The sequence below is a fragment of the Mirounga angustirostris genome, unplaced genomic scaffold (assembly GCF_029215605.1).
Source record: "Mirounga angustirostris isolate CCGP_5_RB_7025 unplaced genomic scaffold, mMirAng1.0.hap1 SCAF_7, whole genome shotgun sequence".
In the NCBI taxonomy this organism is placed as follows: domain Eukaryota; kingdom Metazoa; phylum Chordata; class Mammalia; order Carnivora; family Phocidae; genus Mirounga; species Mirounga angustirostris.
In genome coordinates this window covers 45419147-45439515 of record NW_026991715.1, presented here as the reverse complement: position 1 = coordinate 45439515, position 20369 = coordinate 45419147, and the positions used below count along the sequence as shown (strand labels likewise).

Sequence of the window (20369 nt, the reverse complement as noted above, 5' to 3'; positions counted from 1 at the left end):
GGAGTCTCGAAACTGACAATACAAAGGTAAGATTTTGCCTAGAAAGTGTTAATTTTGTATTCCTACCATTAGGTTTCTCTAAACATTTTTAGGAACCAGACTCCCTTTTCCTTTTTTTTTTTTTGAAGATTTTATTTATTTATTTGACAGAGAGAGACACAGTGAGACAGGGAACACAAGCAGGGGGAGTGGGAGAGGGAGAAGCAGGCTTCCCGCCAAGCAGGGAGCCCGATGCAGGGCTCAATCCCAGGACCCTGGGATCATGACCTGAGCCAAAGGCAGATGCTTAACGACTGAGCCATCCAGGTGCCCCCAGACTCCCTTTTTCAAACCAAACCTCAAAATAAAACAGGTAGAAGCAAAGGGGCTTTGGTTGAAACCTGGCCTCCTCTGCCCTGCACTTGCCCTGAATTTGCAAAACCACAGGGCAACAAGAAATTGAGTTAAAAACCATCACCCTTGCAAGCATCATCCGCTAGCCAGGGCAGGAGAGGATTTTGGTTGTTGGAAAAGGATATGGTGACACTACCTAGTTAATACTTCTCTGATTCTGAGAGCACTAAACAATCTTTCATGAAAATGCTGGTTAGATGATTGCAGTTTACACTTTATCAATAAATTGACATTTTTTTTTTGTTTGTTCTTATATCAGCCTCATGTGATGATGGTTAATGTGAGTCTGTCCCTGAAAGGCTGCTTACTCTTGCGTTTGCTGTGGGATTAAGATTTTTTTTTTTTTTTTTTTTCTCAAAAACCAACCTTTGTACTAGTAGAGCTAAGGCTGCACCATGGCTGTAAGGGTTTCAGCAAGCTTATGCCGATCTATGATGCTCAGCCAATAATTAGCACTCCTTCAGCGGGGCTGGGATCAGCAATAACAGCAATCTGTTATGTATGTTCCTCGCATTTCTTAGAAGTTCCATGAAAGGAACATGAAAGTCAGTAGAAAAAATAGATTTGTGTTACTCTAGACTGTCAGTGTTATTCATCTTTGAGAATTTTTTTTTTAATTACAAACCTGTTAGTTCTGCTCAAATGTTGTTTCTTGAACACGTGTAAAATACTAAGTCTTGTAAAGTATCAGTTTGTAAAATACGAGTCCTAACACTGAAGACCCTGTTTCTAATATACATGGAATAAAAATGTTGGAAAAGCTATTACTATCCTCTAAGCAAGCCCATTCTTTTATATATATTGCCTTGAGTTTTCAAAATACTCAATTTAGGATTGTTTATTAATATGTAGTCTTGGTTCTCTGAACTGTGAAATAAATTACATTTTTTTCTTTATTATCCCTCAAGCAGAAATTTGGCTTTTCTACTATTTGTCATAGCTTCTCAGTTGTGTGTCCTTTCATTCTAATTTGTTATGCCTTAATATAGAGAGTTGCGTATATAAAAATAGAAATAAAAAGCCAAGAAAAATCCATCTAAAAAATATTCAGTTGAAATCTCCTTTTGGTTTAAATATATTTTAATTTTACATCTCCTTTAGTAATCTGTTGGGTAGTTCGTATATTTTTTTTACTTCTAAAGTGCTTCGCATATACGATTGCCCACAAATGGGAACAAGTATAGAATGTTGAACTGTGTGGTAATTGAAAAATATTCAGAGATGTTTTGGATATCCGATGGCCCATAGGCATTATTCTGGCATATGAACAGAGTAGAGTAGAATGGACTAAAAAAAATAAAGAATTTTCAAATAAATAGTACCTATTATAAGGAAAAATCAATTTCCACGTCATTTTGTAAATATTTGTACTTGCCCCTTTCCACGGAGACCTACTTTTTAAACAGTGCGGATTAAGTATCGGTTTTGAAATAAGTTCATGTTCATCATCGTATCATCATCATCATCATCATCAAATAAAACACTGACCTATTGATCTGAATTCTCTTCCAAATCTACTGCTAACATGATGTGTGATAATGAAGAAATACTATCCTTTTGGAGACTCATCTCCAAAATTGGCACAATAAATGTCATAGTCTCCTCAGCATGATTCTGTAAGGCTAAAGTAATACCTTTGAAAATAGTTTTTTTTTTTCAAAGCATTAACACTATATAGGGGTAATTCATTCAGGCTCTGGAGACAAACTTTCTTGGTTCAAATCATGACTCTTATTAGATGTTTGGCCTTAGGCATGCTACTTAATATCAGAGTGCCTCAATTTCCTCAGCTGTTAATGGGGTTAGTAATGGTCCTTACCTAATAAGTGTTGTGAGGATTAAGTGAGATAATAGCATAACATCCTTAGTACAGGGCCCTGGGGAAGGTGGACATGAGGGGCATGGTAACTTTTCCTTGCTCTTAAATAGTAATATTTAAATATGTCATATAATATCAAATATTGAATTACTCTGTGATGCTTGATTCCCAGCATTCGAAGCTTGTCAAAAATAATTCAGATGGAAGTTTTCTGGTTCAGATCACAAATGACCTAATGGAAGAGTTTTATTCCCTTTAGAAAAAGGAGGTCATGAAGACACTGCGTAGGCTATAGAAAATCCCCAAATATATTCTCAAGTTTCTTTCAAGCTGTGGTACCCATCTGAACCTACAAGTTCAAACTGCTTTTAAAGGAATCATTCAGTTCTTCCTCATCCCAGGAATACTTCCATTAAGATCATCATTTGATCAAAATGAAAATTTCTCAAATCATGGCAGTTTTCAAGACTAAATTTATACCTGGTTTTGAATTTGTGGGAAATACCCCTTCCTCCCCCAATTCTGGGTAGTATTTTCTGTGATGACAGGGCCTCACCAGAGGAATCTTAACTAAAGATAATGTCATGATATATTAAATGTTGCCAGTATTCCATTTAATATTAAGCAATTACATAACAGCTTTTTAAAATGCCTAAAACTGATACATTCATATTGAGTACACTGCTTCTTGTAAGTCCATTCTCCTACTGATCTTCAACAAACACCATTTAAGTGCCAACCTACTATTATAAGAGTTTACTATTTTATTCTTGCTCCAAAATGGCATCAACAGTGATGGGGGGCTTTCAGGGGATTGTTGAACAGAATTTTTGCAACAAAGGGTAAGCTTGAGGAAATACAAAATATCAACCATAGGCATTGCAATGCTTTATCTCAGCACTCCTCAAATCTACACACCCCCTAATCAAACAAGCAGCTTTATGGCATGCGCAATTGCAACTGAAGTATAACCCGACTTCCGCAGAACGGGCTTCCACAGGATTTCCTGTCCAAAAATTACCGTGTGGTCATCTGTAGCCAAATGGTTACAAATCATTAAAGTTAGCAAGACACTCGTAGCCCAGTTTTTTGTTTTTTTTTTTTTTAAAGGAGACAAAGTGACCACATTTGCAAATTCTCCTGGACTTCTTTTATTCCCCTTCTTTGCCCTGGCTAAGAAGGGAAAAACAAAAACAAGCAAACAAAAACCCTCCCTTCGTAATATCTGTTTGTTCAAGGTGTCATTTCCCTGGGAGGTTGTTTACAGATTTCTTACTGCTTCGCTTGTCTTGCCTGGTAATTACTTACTGAAAGAAATCTGCTCTTTAGGGCGAGCTGTTCCTTTAACCCCTTTGGCTCACTCTTCCTTGGAGGCAAGCAAGGGCGTGCTGCAGTGTCTGGGAACCCACCTAGAGGGCCCCCTTGACGCGAGCACATCCCCTGTCAGGCAGCAGTGTCTGCAGCGGGAGCGGGCTGCTGCAGAGTTAATGTACAGTACCTCGGAGCCTGCAAGTGTCCTGAGCTGCTCAGAGCCGGGCGGCACAGCCCAGGGCAGACAAGGCGGCTGCGACGATCCCAAAGGTTCTGCTGGAAATTCGGAGCTGGGAGACCCCAGCAGGAGCCTGTTGCCTTTGTGTTTTAAAAGCATGCAAGGTCTGTATAGCTTGGGCATGAGAATCTTTCAGAAGATGTCAGCGCATCAGAGTAAATGACACCTCTTTGGGAATTGAATTTGGGGTAAAACAGAGAGAGAGAGGGAAGAGAAAAGAAAGACAGCGGGGGAAGAATTCTTAGACAACGTCTGACTTGCAGCCGTGAAATTCATTTTCTTTCCAAGGCAACATATGAAAAGCCCGCACACGGTTTGGATAACAAATTAAAGGGGTTTCTGCAGTGAAATGATCAATAGCTTAGTCATTTTACTTAAGGAGAGCAGACAGCCTTATTATGGGGTTAGGCAGCAGAAATGAATTTTCTCATGACAGCACCTTCTGAAGTCAGGATGGTAGCTACTGGTAATCCTGTCCTGCAAAGCAGAAATTGCTCCTTGCCTTCCTACTTTTACCGTTGAAAACCAGCAATTCTGAGATTTGGGAACGAAGTTGGCTTTGATTATACATGGTTTCTAGCCCCTCTGCCCAGGTCTTTGTCCGACGTGTCTCAGAAGGCAGCACTGCGTTAAAGTGACCACACATGAATATGTGCCTAAGAAAGAAGAAAAAGCAATATTCATTTCTAAAGGACAGCATGGCAAAGCAACCTGAAGTTTTCCATTTCCCTTCTAACACTTCTTTAACAAGGATAACAAGAAACTGTCTTTTGACTCCTTTTTTCCCACATTCCAGAGTCCTTCCTGAGAGGATGCATTAATTTACACTCTAGGCAGTTGGATTTTACCAGGACAATATTTGCCACCATTTAGGATTAGCGATTGAACTGGTTATTTTAGTGTGTTGACTAACTAGTGGAACCTAAATGGATGGACCCATACCTGCAGTGCTCTGTGATACTTCTTTTTCCAAATCCTGGAAGGGCTTTTGTTGTTGCTGTTTGTTTTTTGGGGGGGATTTTTTTGGAATTCAATACTTGTTGCAATAATTGCCCATGATAGCTGCTCAAACAGGAGAGTTGGAATTCATCTATGAAAATCACTACATGTAACATATGAGACAAGGAAAATATTAATGACAGAAGATCTGCAAACATGATGCACGTGAATAATTTCCCCTTTAGAAGGCATTCCTGGATATGGTGAGTAATCAATACCCCTCCTTCAGTTTGTAAAACTCAGAATTTAAAAATTCCTTGACAGGTGCCAGAGGTGAATTTTTCTTGAACAAGAATATTGGTATCAAGTGAGCATGAAAAGTAAAACATGTTTAAAACCTAATGTTGTCTGAGAAAGTAATGGTTATGCAATAACAAATTACTTGTTAATATAAAAGCATCCCAAAATAAGAATTCTAATATGAGGACATTTACAATTGCTAACATTTCATAGAGAAAAAAACCCAATAATTTTGAGAATGGCAGGTATTTAACTAATAAATAAAAGAAAAAGGGAGGTTTAGATTTTTTTTTCTGTTTTATTTGAAAATTCCCTGGGGAAGGACACACATGTATTTCTGATATCTAATGTCTAATGTCAACTTGCTTACCTTTAGGTCTTTTCAATTTTCCAAAAGAAGGTTAAGGGAAAACTTAGAATGTTGACTCAGTTTTAAAATAATACTAAAATGTGTTGGTGCCTCACATTTAAGGAATTTAACTGTTTAGAAGTTAAGTAGCTATATAAATTCTAATATAACTATGTAGAAATATTTCCACTGGAATGAACCAATTTAATAGAATTCTAACACATGAATCATCAAGTGTTCAGACTCTTAAAGAATTTGCTTAGTGCATTGATATTTTATTGTGTATTAAGGCTCAATGCAATTTATTAAGCTTTCAGGACATATGACATCATGTACCATTTCTTACTAGAGTTTATGAATAAATGTGTATAGGAAATAATTGCTGAGGGTATTATAAGGACAGAGCTCATTATTTTAAAATTGCTTGTTTTTAACCACACCTTTAGGGTTGACTGGATTTAAATCTCATAGTAAAAACTTTGTCAGTGCTTGAGAAAGGCACATTTTAAGGTTTTGTGGTTACTAACATGGTTTGCTTTGGATACTGCAACGTGTCTGATTTTGAAAATATGTTTTCCAGGTAAATTTTTTGGGTGGTCTCAAGATAAGTCATAAATATCAAAATAGAGGTCTCTGAGGGCTTTTCTAACTGGTTTTATGACAGTGTCTCAAATGAAAGCTTCCTGGTATCTTAAGGCTCTGCCAAAATCATCTGCTGGTTTGTTATAGATGTTTGAGCTTGTTAGCTAAAAGTCAGTTGTAGAGAAGGGTGGGTGACATCCTCTGTCACTCTGGGAAGGTACTCATTTTCTATCACTACCAGATACATCCAGAACTGACGTTGTGACGTATCTTCCTTCTCTGCCTTACAGAGCCACCATCCCCAATCTCTAATGTGTTTGGGAGGAAGTCTGGGTGACATGCCTGCAAACCTTAATGGCCCCCTTCCAAGTGCATCACCAGAGTTCCCAACTCAGTGGGAGCTTTGGTTCTAAGGCCTTACTGGGCCTGATGGTGAGGTTCTGGCATCAGCAATAAGGTTCTTGTCATTCTTATAGAATCAATCACATAAATAGTCTTTAACCTTAAAGTAAGAAGGTCTTGGAAACAGTCCCCGGCACGTAGTAGGCATTTGTCAAATATTTTTTTTTTTTTCTTCTATTCCTCTGCCTTTGTTCAAGGTTAATTTTGTAGTTATTGCAATTTGTTTAGGGCTGAAATTACCAGTCTCATTTCTAGAAAGTGTACCTTGCTCTAAAGCAACAGTTTTTGTTCTGCCTGAGCCGGGTTGTTGGTGTCCATTTGTTTATGTTGCAATAGGTAGGATGCAGGTACTCTTTGAATACCTAACATTATAATCACCTCATATTTTGTTACATTTACTTCACCTGTACTTTTAACAGGAAAGAAATGAGCTATTCAATTCTGTAGTTTTTGAAAGAATGCAAATGTGCTTATTCATGCTCCTCTAGGTCTGTAATATATATGTTTGAAAGCTGTATAGAGAAGTTGAGAGTCCTGGTGGTTTTCCTTTGTGCCTGAAGCTCGGTAACCCTTCATATACTTCATTGCATCGTGTGCCGGTTTGCTGTTGTTGTGGTGGCCAAACTGAGCCAGTGTGGAGTGTGAGTGTTCTGTAGATCTATTCTTGCCTGGGCCCTTTAGAAGGATTCATTAGTAAGACGTTGACCTCAAAGGAAGAAGGTGGTGTTTTTTTCCAGGTGACCCAATTAATGTTGTGCTTGGTTCTCAACTTGCCTGATTGTTGTTTTCCTCTTATTTATAACCTCACCTTTCAATACTGCGGTAAGAGGTTCTAGGTGTTTGTTGACAGAAAACCTTCCCTCCCTTTGTCCTACTGTAAGAGTCCCTATTGGACTGGATTCCATGCTCATGAATTACTGTGCTGAGAAGAAAGGATTTGCCAAGTTTTTCTCCTTTTCATCTCCATGGGCTCTCTTTCCTCATTCTCACATGTAGGTCTGGTCTGGTCTTTTTTCCTTTCTTCTTCTTTTTATTATTATTATTATTATTATTTTTATTTCACAAAGGGCAGATCAGAAGTTGGCAACAAATCAATGCCAGGGACTAATAAACATTTTAAAGGAGATGTGTGCCTTGGTTTGATGAGCCTGGCTCATCTCTAGGAAGGCTCTAACCCCTTTGGATAGGCAGGACAAAGAGGTGCGTGCTCTTTTTCTCTCTGCTTTTTGAAGAGCAAGAAGGAGGGAAAATTGAGATCTAGAGTAGTCTTCAAACAGTTATCAGAGGTAATGATTCAAGTAGAAGCCTGTGTATACTGCTCCCCCTTGGACTCTCATCCTCTTTCCCTAGGGCTAGTGTGTTGAGAATTGAGCAATAGTATTACAAATTCATTGTTTATTGGTTACAAGTTAAAGTTAATAAGTGGTCTTTTTACTTGTCTTAATAGAACACTAACCCATAAGTGCTAAGAGAGTGGTATGAAGAATGAGCTTTTCTTGTTTAAAGCTACATTATAAATACTTGCTGAAGAATTTTATTGCAAAGGCTTCTTTCCATTACACTTGTTGACCTTTTTCCTTCCAAGCCAAACAAAGATTAGGGTTTGCCTCACTAGGTAAATAAGTACTATATAGCTCTTCTTATTTTTCCTTCTGGCTGGTTGTGAGAATATAGTGATAGTGTGGCAATTCAGGAATGGCTCGTCTTGCATAGTTGGAAAAAGGGAAATGAAAAAGTCCACTTTCTAGGAACTTAAATTTCATTTAGGAGCAGTTAAGAGGACTCTTCAGAAGCATTGTGGCCTAGAATCATATTCAGGGGTCCAACAAGAATAACATAACATAGTGTGCCAAGCATATGTTTGTAGATTTTTGCCTAATGTAAAAGTATAACAACTTCGTGTAATCTGATTTATGAAGATGCTAAAATTTTATTCCAGAAACACCAGGTCTGTGTTGAATGCCACTGAACTGTGGACTTCTAAGATTTAGGAGGGTGCTTTATTTAAATGCCTTTGCCTCCTTTTTATGATGGACTCAAGTGACCCTGAGGGAAGACAATGGGAAACGGAAGCCAAAGGCCTCTGCTACGGGAGGCTGCCCAGGGCTGCTATCAACATGCTCCTCTGAGGAAACCTGAGGAAGAGTTGGGATTAGTGACTGTAGATGGTGATTAACTCTTTTACTTATTTGGTGCTTAGGATTTAATTTTTTAAAGGCTACATGTTTAAATTATTTTATCAAGCTTTCTTTATGGTGCTGAGAGGTGATTCCAATCAAGAGGCAAAATAGGGTGATTATGGTAACTTGACTCCACACTGAGGCTTCTTTTCCCTTTTTCTAGGCCCCACATCCCTTCATTGATCTTGCCCTTCCCAGGTCCCTAATAAAGTTTACTCCAGCAAGTCAAGGTTTATTGTTCTTCTGTAAACTGACGGTTAAACTCATGTACTCACTCATTTTGTTTTCTTTGATCTAAATCCTTTATGGAATGAAACAAGATATAAATCAATATATTAATACTATCTTGTGCATATATGTATGTATATATATAAATACATAAATATATGTGTATATATATCTATATCTATATCTATATTTCAACAGCAAACACAATGAATAAATAATCAGAGAAAGGCAAGCTGGCCTGATTCCTGATGCAAGGATCATCCTTCTCATCTGGCCTCTTAGACTCTCATGTTTTAAGTTTTTCTTTCCTTCATTTATTGAAACTATAGAAACTCAACCCAGAATTGCATTTTCTAGAGTTTTATGTTTTGGCCAATATAATAACCTCGCTTGTCTTATGAGAATTTTGGCGAGTGGGAGAAACATTGAGTTTGATGACTATGTGTAGTGAAGGACAAAATGCACAAAGTCTCACACAAGATAACAGAGTCTGCTCATTTTAGTCAACCTAAAATTTCTGCCAGTGTTTGTTGTCTGATGAGATTTCAGGTCATTGCTGATCTTGCTTCAGTACCATCTCTTCCCCTGAGGGACAAAACTACCCATTAATTCTGGAATACTAATACCAAATTCTCAGATTGATCCTGAATTCCTGTATGGCCAAATACAATTTGTGGCCAATAGAATTTAGGTAGAGATCATAATTATACAAACTCATCTTGTTCACAAATCCCCTGGGTTTGATTGAAAAGTCAGCCATTGTTTAAGGCAGAAATTCAGGTTTAGATATAATACAGCAAAGATTTTCCTTTAGAGAAATAGTGATCCTATTAAACATATAATTTTCCCTAGGTTTTCTATTTTATTCTCTTTTATTGCTTTAGCTGTGTTCTTCTTAGTTTCTGTTAGCAATATCTTATACTTTTAAAATAAAAATAAGTCATTTTTTATAAAAGTTGATTATGGAATGGTATAATAGAGGAGTAAAGTGGGCATCAGTCATATCAGCATGCCCACAACTTATGGAAATCAAATGTAATTTTTAGTCTAAGCAGACTTAGTAAAATAGTGCTCTTTAAACTGCTGATAGGTTACATCCTCAATGAGCTAAGTGGGTGGTCCATGTCAGAAAGATTTTAGACAATCCCTACAAAAGAAAGAAAGGAAGAAAATATTCTCTATCATGTGAAAATCATTAACTATGAATTTGGGATGTTTTGCTTCTGTTAAATTCTTCACTTCCCACCCGCCCCCCTCCCCCCGCCTTGTTTCTGTATCCCTTTTAGCTATTACTGAGTTAACTTCCACTAATGTTTAGGTATTTGGGCTCAGAGAAAAATAGGCAAGTAAAGGAAAAGGAAAATAGTTCAGAATTCTGAGAGGAAGAATACCTCAAGGAGGGAAACTGACAACCAGTTTCTCACTTGCTGCAGGTTAAAACTAACTTCCTTCCTTCATCCCTCTCTCCTTCCCTCCCTCCCTTCCTTCCTTCCTTCTTTCCTTCCTTCCTTCTTTCCTTCCACAGTATCCACACTTTGCCTCTTCCTCTTCTCCTTTGATCACACTCCACAAACATGAATGCTCATCAATACCCGTCTAGCTGCAGCATCATTGCCATCATTTTTACAATAGCTCCAAATGCCTCCAAGCCATAAATTAACTGCTGACCCTGTTTATCACTCAGTGGACTCCTGGACGGTGTTTCCAGTAGTTAGAGAAACCAGCCTGTAAACATACTTAAGACGAGATATTTTAACTAGCGATTATATTGTGTGCAGTTGTGGGATATATATTTGGTTTCAAGGATGGATAATCGACATTCTATACCATCAGGTTATTGGCTCAGGAAATACAAAACAAACAAACAAACAAAAAACCCCTCAGGTTTCTATCTCTAAATTCTGGTGTTAATGCTATCTGTGACCTTGTGAAGGCTCCCTGAGCTCTTCACTACCTGTTGAAAATGAGTGCAACAGGTATTTCTCTGCTTCCTGTCGAAGAGTAGACTATTAAAGAAACTCACATAGCACATGGGGAATAATAATTTATTAGACTGCTAGACCATGGCATGCTGAAACCTCTTGAGAGAATTTCTTAAAATATAGGTACCAAATGTAACCATTGGGGGCTTCATAGAAGAGATGAACATTGACTGAACACCATTCCCCAACCCCCCACCCTGTATATGCCCCCTGGTTTCACATAAATACATCATTTAATGACAACAGTAACTTTTAGAGGAGGGTCTGATTTGAATCCCTGTTTGCGGATGAGGAAAGGAATGCTCAAAGAAGGTAAATAACTTGCCCAAGGTCCCATATCTATAACTTAGGGTTACTGACCCATTCAAAACCAGGTCTGGCCTCATTTTAAAACCCAGCGTGTTTATATCACTGTATGTTGTTCTGTGGCAGATGCCTTAGCACTATGTCTGTGGACCTTCTGGAAAATAGACTAGCAGGAAGAGCAGAGAAAAGAAGCAGTTTCACTGTGTTAGTTAGCAAGTTGGGTAAGTACATGGGATGCCTAGCAAATGCCTGTGGGCTTTCCCTGAGAAACACTTCCTGTTCATGTTAGTCCCTGACCTACACTTCCACTATGTCAGCAGCTCTTCTTGTGTTTTCTCAGAATGATACATTTTATAAGGAATTTGAGGTGAATCCTGTTCCCCGGGGTACTCTGGTCAGCGGGGTCCTTTCTGTGAATTAGGAAAAGGTGCTTCTCTAGGCAGATATTTTAGGAAAGACGTCCCACTTCGGGCAGATGAATTAGAAATGCAGAGTGTGGTGTTTCGTGAATGGATAGAACCTCCTTGCAAAGCAAAAGGCAGCCCTTCCTCTGGGCACATACTCAGCAAGCAGAGCAGGCGTGAGCTGAACTTTGCTTACTGTGCTGTTGGGCGGTGATCAAATGGCCCAGCCCTGGCCCGCTTTTGACCTGGGCTTTACCTCCACCTCGAAGGGCAGTTCTGACAGTCAGATGAAAGGTCTTTGAGAGTGCTTTGCTGACGATAAAACGTCATTGAAGTTTTGAGTTTTGCTACCATCGTTATTATTTTCTTCAAGATGTTATAATTACAAGTCTTGAAAATTATTTTTTTTTAAAGATTTCTATTTATTTATTTGTCAGAGAGAGAGAGAGCGGGCACAAGCAGGGGGGAGCAGCAGAGGGAGAGAGAGTAGCAGACTTCCCGCTGAGCAGGGAGCCCGATGTGGGACTCGATCCCAGGACCCTGGGATCATGACCTGAGCCGAAGGCAGACGCTCAATGACTGAGCCACCCAGGCATCCCAAAAAATATTATTTTTTTTGCATGGATAAAGAATATTCACATTTTCTGAAATCCGAGCCAGTGCCGAACTGCCAAAGAAACATTTTAATCATGAAAGAGCCCAATATCTTAGCTGCTGAAAAATGTCATTCTTACTCAATTGCTTTAGAACATGTGGAACATACTGATTCATTTAAGAATAGGGTATGCCCAGATACGTATGGTAACAATCCTGCCTTGAAGACACTTAGAGACTCTTGAGGAGAACAGCCAAGAAGCAAATAATTATAGAACAGTAGGGAGCGTATTAGTATGTTTGGTCTATACAAAGTTATAGGCATTCAAAGGGAGAAATAACTGGGTGGTCCAAATACTTTAAAGAAGTCTAGAAATGAGGAACTAAAAAATACCTGATGGACTTGATAATTAGTAGTTATTGGCAACACTTTGGAGAGTGGTTTAAGGGAAATCTGGGGTGAGTTCTATTTCAGGGGTTATAAAAGCAGAGAAAATTAGTGCACACTACTTTCAAAACTGTGGACAAGGACAGAAAGAGAAAGAGAGAGTGGGGGGCAGAAGGAAGAAGGAGAGTAGAATCAGTAGTTAATGAGGAATACCAGGTATTTCTAAGGATCAGGGGGCACACCGCAAGGGAAGTGTCCATAGAGAGGATCAGGACAGTGAAGGACATGCCTTCCTTCCTGATAAGAGGGAGAAAGGGGAGGATGGATGCAAATAATGTAGAGTTTAGGTAGGTGGAAGGAGAGGCTGAGGAAGTTTTGGTCTCATGCCCTCTGCTCTCTTTGGAGGGGGGCGGAGGGGAATTCAAGATTGTATCTCAGAAGGAGGACCATGGCCACATTGTGGAACAGTGTCTGTGGGGAATTGGAGGGAAGTGTGAGCATATCAAGCAAGATGGAGGGAGTCAGTGATAATGGATAGATAAAGTCGATAAAGGACATTTCACTTAAAATTATTTTCACAAAGTATCATGTCAGGAAAAGGGGCAGAGATGTGGCAGAAATCTACAATTCTTAATCACTAAATTGGGAAGCTGTTTTGTCATTAGAATTTCTCCTGTTGATTATATTTTTGGGGATTCCAAAGAATGCAGAATTGATTTTACCGTTGGGGTTCTCTATTTGGTAGTGGAGGAGGCCTTTTTAAGAACATGTTAAGTAGATTGCTGTAACAGTGTCATGACCTAATTTTGGAAATGTGAGATTTCCTGAGCTTCCTGGAAATAACTCTTGGGTGACAAACAGAAGCTCTAAGATGTTTGCTTTGAATTTTATCTTCAAATGAATAAAAATCACAGTGGGAAGAGAAGGCAAAATGATTCAGCTTTGTTCACTTTTTTAATAAGAACCTTTCTGTGGTTTATGTTGGAATGTCACAAATCCATATATATATATAACCTGCTTGTACAAAGATTTCTTCAAAACCCTTCTGAAGTTGGCTTGCAAGTGTCACCCGTCTCTGAGAAACTTACTGAAAATGAAAAAACCTACTATGACTTCAACCAGAACTGGCATAACCTATTTTAAATATTTATAAATTTACATTATCTTTTATGTTTCCATGATATCTCAAGGGGAAGAATGTCAAATATAAGATGCAAATTAAAGGAACTTCTAAAATACCTTATAAGTTAATTATAAATCATATAGTATATAGTGAGTTGAGGAGATATTATGAATTCCTTTCATCTTTTCTGATCATCAGCACTTTCTCTGAGGTCAGCAGATCTTCCTCTTTAATATTCTTGGCGTTCAGTGCTCATAATTACTTTGTCTGGGCTTTCTTTGTGGGATTTCTGCTGAAGCTCTAAACATCTAAATAGGGTCCCAAGCAGTCCTACCCACTTACAAGGGAACTTCGTGATTCCCTTCCTTGGAGTTGTCATGTTTTCCTTTTTAAATCTGAAGGTGAGGAGGTTGAACTAAATGATCACTAGTGGTGCTCTAAAAACCTAAGAGTCTATATCTTACCTTATTAATTTACTCATTTCTATATTGTTGAGGCTTAACTGTCCTTTGACTGAAGGGAATGCTGAGAAATAATACAGTCATCAACATACTCCTCGGAGACCTAACCTTGAGGCCCTTCTGAAGGATTTGGCCCCTCCTGTGAAAAACCCTTAGTCTCTCAGCCTTAGGTATTTGGCTGACTTCCTTCTTCACAAAACTATACTTTAAAGATCAGCCTTGTTCATGGGTCAAATGGCAACCTGATGCCCATTAGTGCTGATAGTCACAGTAGCTGAGAAAATACATCTCACATGCCGTGTATGTGTCTTTTATGTCTTCCCCACTCTTCTCTCGGCCAGAGATCTCAGGCTCTTCCCTAGGCTAGCTCCCATCTAGTCTTAAAAAATAACAGGGAATGAAGTTCTCAGTATCAGAAACCTTGTTGTCGGCTTGTTTGTGTATGCGTCTTTGCTCAGTAAATTTAAAACAAGTGATTTACATAATTACGGGGCGACCCTTATGTTTTAGAGGAGAAAGGAAAGCTGGCAGTGGAGAGTGGGCACATTGAAACCCACAGCGTCGCGGGTAGTGGAGGAGACCTCTCACGTCATAAACAGGCGTGGAATCCTGAGCATTCGAGTTCTAAAAGAAGAAAATACTTGTTGAAGAATCCCATCTTCTAGAAAGTAACCTGTGCATGTTTGATTCTTAAGAGCGGTTGACTGTTAAGGCAGATCAGGATGTCACCATGTTAAAGGATGACCACGTTCTGTGAAGCCTTCACCGCATGTCCTTTTGCTTCAAGGAACTCTCTGTGACAGGGCTAACCTTTGAGAACTCATAGTAACCAATCACACTGCATTCTGTTCATGAGTAGCTACCTCGACTACTTTGCCCACTTCATAGCCCCAGCACTTGGCCCAGTGTCACACCCAGTAGGTGCGATGCAAAGTTTTCCTCAGTAAATGCATCTGTGCAAAGAAAAGGATGAGTAATAAAAATTACATCGTTGGAATATTATGTAATTTATTTTTTGCATTATTCAAATAGCACTATTGTGCCATGTTTTGAGATGAAACAAGCAAACTTCTACACATATAATAAAGATAATAATATCACATTTAAAAGGTTCTGTAGTGCCAGGTGTGGACTAAGCTTTTCATATAACTATCTGATTTTGGAAAGATGCTCCCCAAATTCATGCCTGAGGGTGTGCTATCCATTTACCAAGGGTACACCCTCTGGTAAGTTATCTAACCTCTCTGTGTTTCAGTTTCGCCTCTTGTCAACTGGGGGCAATAAATAGTTCTCACTTCATAGGGTTGCTGTGAAGATTAGATGAGAAAACCTGTCATGTGCTTGGCAGGGCACCTGCCACTCAGTAAGTAACCAATTAATGGCAGCTACTGTTATCGACCCAGATCAGGAGACAAGGCTCTGAGAGGGTAGCCAGGTGGCCAAGGGTAATCTGGTTGCTCAGTTACAGGCTCCTCCAGCCTAGGACTGCCCATAGCTCTAGATTGCTTGGAGGACAAAACTGCTTCTTTGGTGTGTCACGTTCTGGGAACCTTTCGGCATATACCAAAGACAATGCCTTGGGTTGAGTTTGAATTATGGGGAAGAATGCATTCCTCATCATCTCTCTAATCTTTGCAAGAAGCACCTACCTTTGGGAAGTTGCTATGCTCTCCAGTTTTGAATCAGGTCCTGCTTCATGCAGGATGAATTTGCCTTTAGGGGTTGTCTTACTCATGTCCTTCATCATTAGATTCTCAGTTCCTAGCACAGTGCCTGGCACCTAGTAAGTGCTCAATCAGTGCTTTAGAGTGCAAAATTACATTTCCAAATTTGTGTGCCGGGAATTTTGTGCTCTCAAGATTATTTTATTTTTATTTCCCAGCAGATAGTCCGTGTGTTTGGATAAGTAAAATTTCTATAAAAACTGTCATTTTGAGCATGAATAATTCCCGCACATCTTAATTTCTGATACTTGGGAGAATAGAACTGCATTTGCAAAGACAGCCATCCTGCTGAATTGTGTTGACCTGCAAAATCCACATGCTATTGCTCCAAATCACCTCCTTATCTAAGACACTAATTATTTCTTTAAACTAATGACCAGTTCTCTCGCTTTTATTTACAGCAGTCCTTCTTTTCTTGAAGAGATCTATGTTTTATCTTTCTGGCCAGGCAAAATTGTGTAAATTACCTCTGCAGCTGGTCCCTTTCTTCATTTATAGCATAGTCTGTTTCTTCATTTATAACACTTATGTTACATTTTAATTTTTTTTTTTTCCAAAAGATAGGCTACAAAGCTCTCAGATACAGACCAGCCTCCACCTGTGGCTCTTCTCTTCTCATCCATCTTGCACTGTCAAATCACACTCTAAAAGAATCATCTCCTTTGTATATATTGTCTTGCCTCAAAAATGTATTGGCTGTGTGTTGCATACAGGCAGCAAGCATAAGGCCTTGCATCCTCTGGCCTCTACATTTCTAACTTCATGTATAAATGCCAGCCACCATTAGTATTAGTGTTACTCCCCTCATTATTCCACAGTACATAATCCTATATATGAGTTTTTAAGTATATACATTCTTTAGCATAGAGGTTACAAACATGTATTTTTAAGTCACAGAACCCTTCCGTCAAATAAAAGCTCTGGCAGTGACCTAATGGAGACCTGAGAGGTGTTGAGGAGCAGCTTTGCATAAATGCTGCACTTTTATTTTTTTTAAGATTTTATTTATTTATTTGAGAGAGAGAATGAGATAGAGCATGAGAGCGGGGAGGGTCAGAGGGAGAAGCAGGCTCCCCGCTGAGCAGGGAGCCCGATGCGGGACTTGATCCCGGGACTCCAGGATCATGACCTGAGCCGAAGGCTTAACCAACTGAGCCACCCAGGCGCCCTAAATGCTGCACTTTTGAAGAAGGGCTGGGGAAGCTGGAGCCTGGCTAATCAGCAGCCTCCCACCATGACTCCCTCCACCCTTTGCTAGCACCCTTGATGGGGCTCCGTGGTGTCAGAAAACATTGCCCTGCTGTGTGATGGACCTCCTCTTGGAAGGCACTCCCACCCTCTTGCCTTTTGCCGTGGCAAACACTCTAATCCATCAGAATTTGGTTTGCTTGGCCTTCCCTGAATTCTAGGTAGAGTGAAGCCACCCTTCTATTTTTTTGGAGACTCTTGTACTTCCCAGAGCATAATTTGTGCTGCTCTGCAGTAGTTTATATCCACTTACAGAGAAGCAGCTGACTTAGTGGTTAAGAGCACTGACTCTAGATCCAGAGTGCCTTAGTCAAACCTGGATCCAAGCTTCCTAGCTGTGGGACCCTGGGAAGGTTAGTCAATCTCCCTCTGCCTCAGTTTCCTTATCTGTAAAATGGAAGCAATAATAGTGTGTACCTCAGAGGCTGTTGGTAGGATGAGATGTTGTACCATATGTAAAGTGCTTAGAAGGGTAAGGGTATCTGGCAAACTGGTGCTCTTCCACGGTTGGTCGTTACTAGAGCTATTGTTTATCAGTACTGGGTTGGGTTGCCTCAGCAGCAAGCCCCAAGAGCAGGATTCAAGTTCAAATCATTTATTCAGGAGGTGATCTGAGGAAAAACTAGTGGGGGAGTGGAGAACTGAGACAGGAAAGGAAAGAAAAAGGCCCATACAGGGCACATTAATGCTCAGGTAACTGAGATAGGCAACTGGATTCAATCCTATTAGGATCTTTGGGAGATGATGTACAACTTGCTTCAGAATTGTCCTGCCTAAGAAATGAGGACACTGGAGAATTTATCATCCAACTTTCATCTTCACTGGGGCCATGGCTACTTCTATGAATTAATTCCTGGCATTTCCAGCCTGGCCTGCACACAGGCCAAACCTTACATGGAGAATTGCCCATGCTTAGACTAGGATTCCATCAGGATGGTATTGCCAGAGGGATATGGACAGGCAGGCTTCTGATAGTGATCGCTGCAGGACTACAGACAGAACTCTTCAGCGATTCTGTGTTAATCTGTTCTCTTTATTTTCTCTGGCCCATGTACTAGATCTTACAGAATGAGTGAACGATTTAACACGTGGATTTTTTTTCTGCTTGTCCTTCAAAGCTCTCTGTAATTGTGTCTCACCAATCTATCTTTAATTCTCATGATTCTGGAACCAAATTCCTCCTCTTTAATTATGTCAGTCTCCTCAGCGTTCCCAAAGAAACCCATCTGATTGCCTTACAGGGGACACTCTGCCCTCCGCCCTGCCTATCAAAACTCTACCTGTATCCTTCAAGGTTTTCCTGTTTCCACCAGTTCATCTCTTCCATGAAACCTTCTTTGACTTCAGATAGGTCACTTCTTCAAAGTGCCATTAACATAAAGAAGACTGCACAATTTAGTGTTTGACTATCTGCTGACTGGTAAGGTTCCATAACTGACACAAGTTTTAGGGCTAAACAAAAATATCTATGTCTTACATATCTCTTGCCTTTTTCACAAACTTGGCCACATCATACATAGTAAGCATATTAAATACTGAGAGACAGTAATGTGTGGGTTTTGGAGTTAGACAACCATAGTTGCATCCTTGTTCTTCCACTGAGGAGCTTTATGATCTTGAGCAACTTATGATCTGGTATAACTTACTTGTATCTCTTTTTTCCTCATCCAGAAAATATGGTTAATAACCCTACCTCATCATATCGCTGTAAGGATTAAATGAGATACTGTATGTAAAATGCTTACTACAGTTCTCCTCAAGAAGTAGGTGCTCAATTAACAGGATCTGCCAGATTCTTGAATCTAAAGTGCTCAATATCATCTGAAATTTTTGTTGTTCTTTAGTTTCTCATGTTGCTCTTGTTTTGATTTTAGTTGTCAAAAGTAAACATTAAGTGACATCTCAAGAAAAATATTGATATTTGAAATATTGAAAATATTGGCATCTTATGTGAAAAATAATTTGTCAGTTGAGACTTTGAAATGGGTAGAGTGTGATATATTTTTCATATTTTACTTAAAACCTCAACCATATCTACTAGATAAATAATAATTAAAAACTTGAAATCCCTTTGCACATTAGAATAAGGACTTAGTCATGTTTTTTATGGAAGAACATCAAGAACTATTTTATATATTTATGTATTTTTCTGTAAGATCATATCCTGGAAAGTTAACTGAAATTTCAACATTTTAAGGATCTAGACCTGTGTTTCTCTAAGTGATGGGCATGGTGAGGGTTGGAGAAGGTGTTTTAGAGGGAGATAGTTGTATAGTACCAGCAATGCCTGCGAGAGTGTGCAAAAAACTATCCGGCCCTCATCTTCCCATCCTAGTAACAAGGAGTATCAGAATCTGGGAGTGGAGAGGTGGTGGCGAGGAAGAAGAAATAGCACGTGTATTGTGACAAAGCATTTGAGAGGTCTCATAGCCATCTCTCTTAGCAGATAGTTGTATGATGCAAGGAAGGAGCCCATGCTTCAATCTGAGCTAAGTTCAGATTGAAGTCAGATGTTGATGGATTGATTTTGAACAAACCACCCGACTTTCATGAGCATCGCTTTCCTCATTCATAAAAGAAAAATACAACAACAGTACCAATCACCCAGATTTGTTGTCAGGATTCAGTGAGATAAGTTATTACTTATTTGTTTGTTTAAAACTTGCCTTGTTCCAGGCAGCATTTAAGGCAGCCAGCAAAGATATATAACTATGATTTATAGGGGAGAGTGATGGGAGGGGCAAAGTAAACAAGGCATAATGTTAATACTTACATACATATGTAATGCGGTGAAGACACTTATATCACCTGAACAAAGGGCACCAAAACCTTGGGGAAGAGAAATTCCTGCACTGGAAGAGATACTTTGAAGATGCCCTTCGGGTAGGAAGAGAGTCCCCTGAGAATTTGGCCATAGGTAGGTGCTCAGGTGAAATGAAGGTACAAGCCACTCTGTGTAAGAGAGGAGGACTTTGGTCCTACAGAGCCAAGTAGAATGGTGGAGATGAGGAAGGGAGATAAGCAGACAGGTGAGGGAGATGGGAAGCCTAAGGAAGGCTGAGAACTATGTGTACTCTGTCCATAAACAACCCTCCCCAGCAATGAGAGAGAGAGAGAGAGAGAGAAGGGGAAAAAAAAAAAGACCATCAATGTATGTATGTCTCACTTCAGGCCTTCCTGAGTAAGTCAGTGCTTCTGGTGGTGTTCATGGTTTGCAAATCTAAAAGGAATCATTTTAGATTAGCAAGAGAGGTCATTGAGCCCTGCCCCTAGGAGGTTATCACAGATCAAAGGCTGAGTTTTGGGACTCTTACTGGTCATGAAATTAGGAAGCCCAAACTGATTTTATCTAAATCTCAAGGGAAACAGAGAACCCTCCAGCTTCTAAGCCTTTAGCA

The 20369-nt window shown here is 39.5% G+C and overlaps 1 protein-coding gene across 6 annotated transcripts in view; it reads left to right on the top strand.

The window, feature by feature from the left end:
• Positions 1-20369, top strand: part of PDE4D (phosphodiesterase 4D) — a 745734-nt gene that overhangs the window by 169127 nt on the left and 556238 nt on the right. Inside the window, exon 1 of one of the 6 annotated variants that reach the window (XM_045895271.3) lies at positions 6-26. The exons of the other annotated variants lie outside the window; for them this stretch is intronic. The gene's annotated coding sequence lies outside the window, so the exon portion shown is untranslated. Of the gene's footprint in view, positions 1-5; positions 27-20369 lie in introns of those variants that run through there. 6 annotated transcript variants of the gene reach the window in all.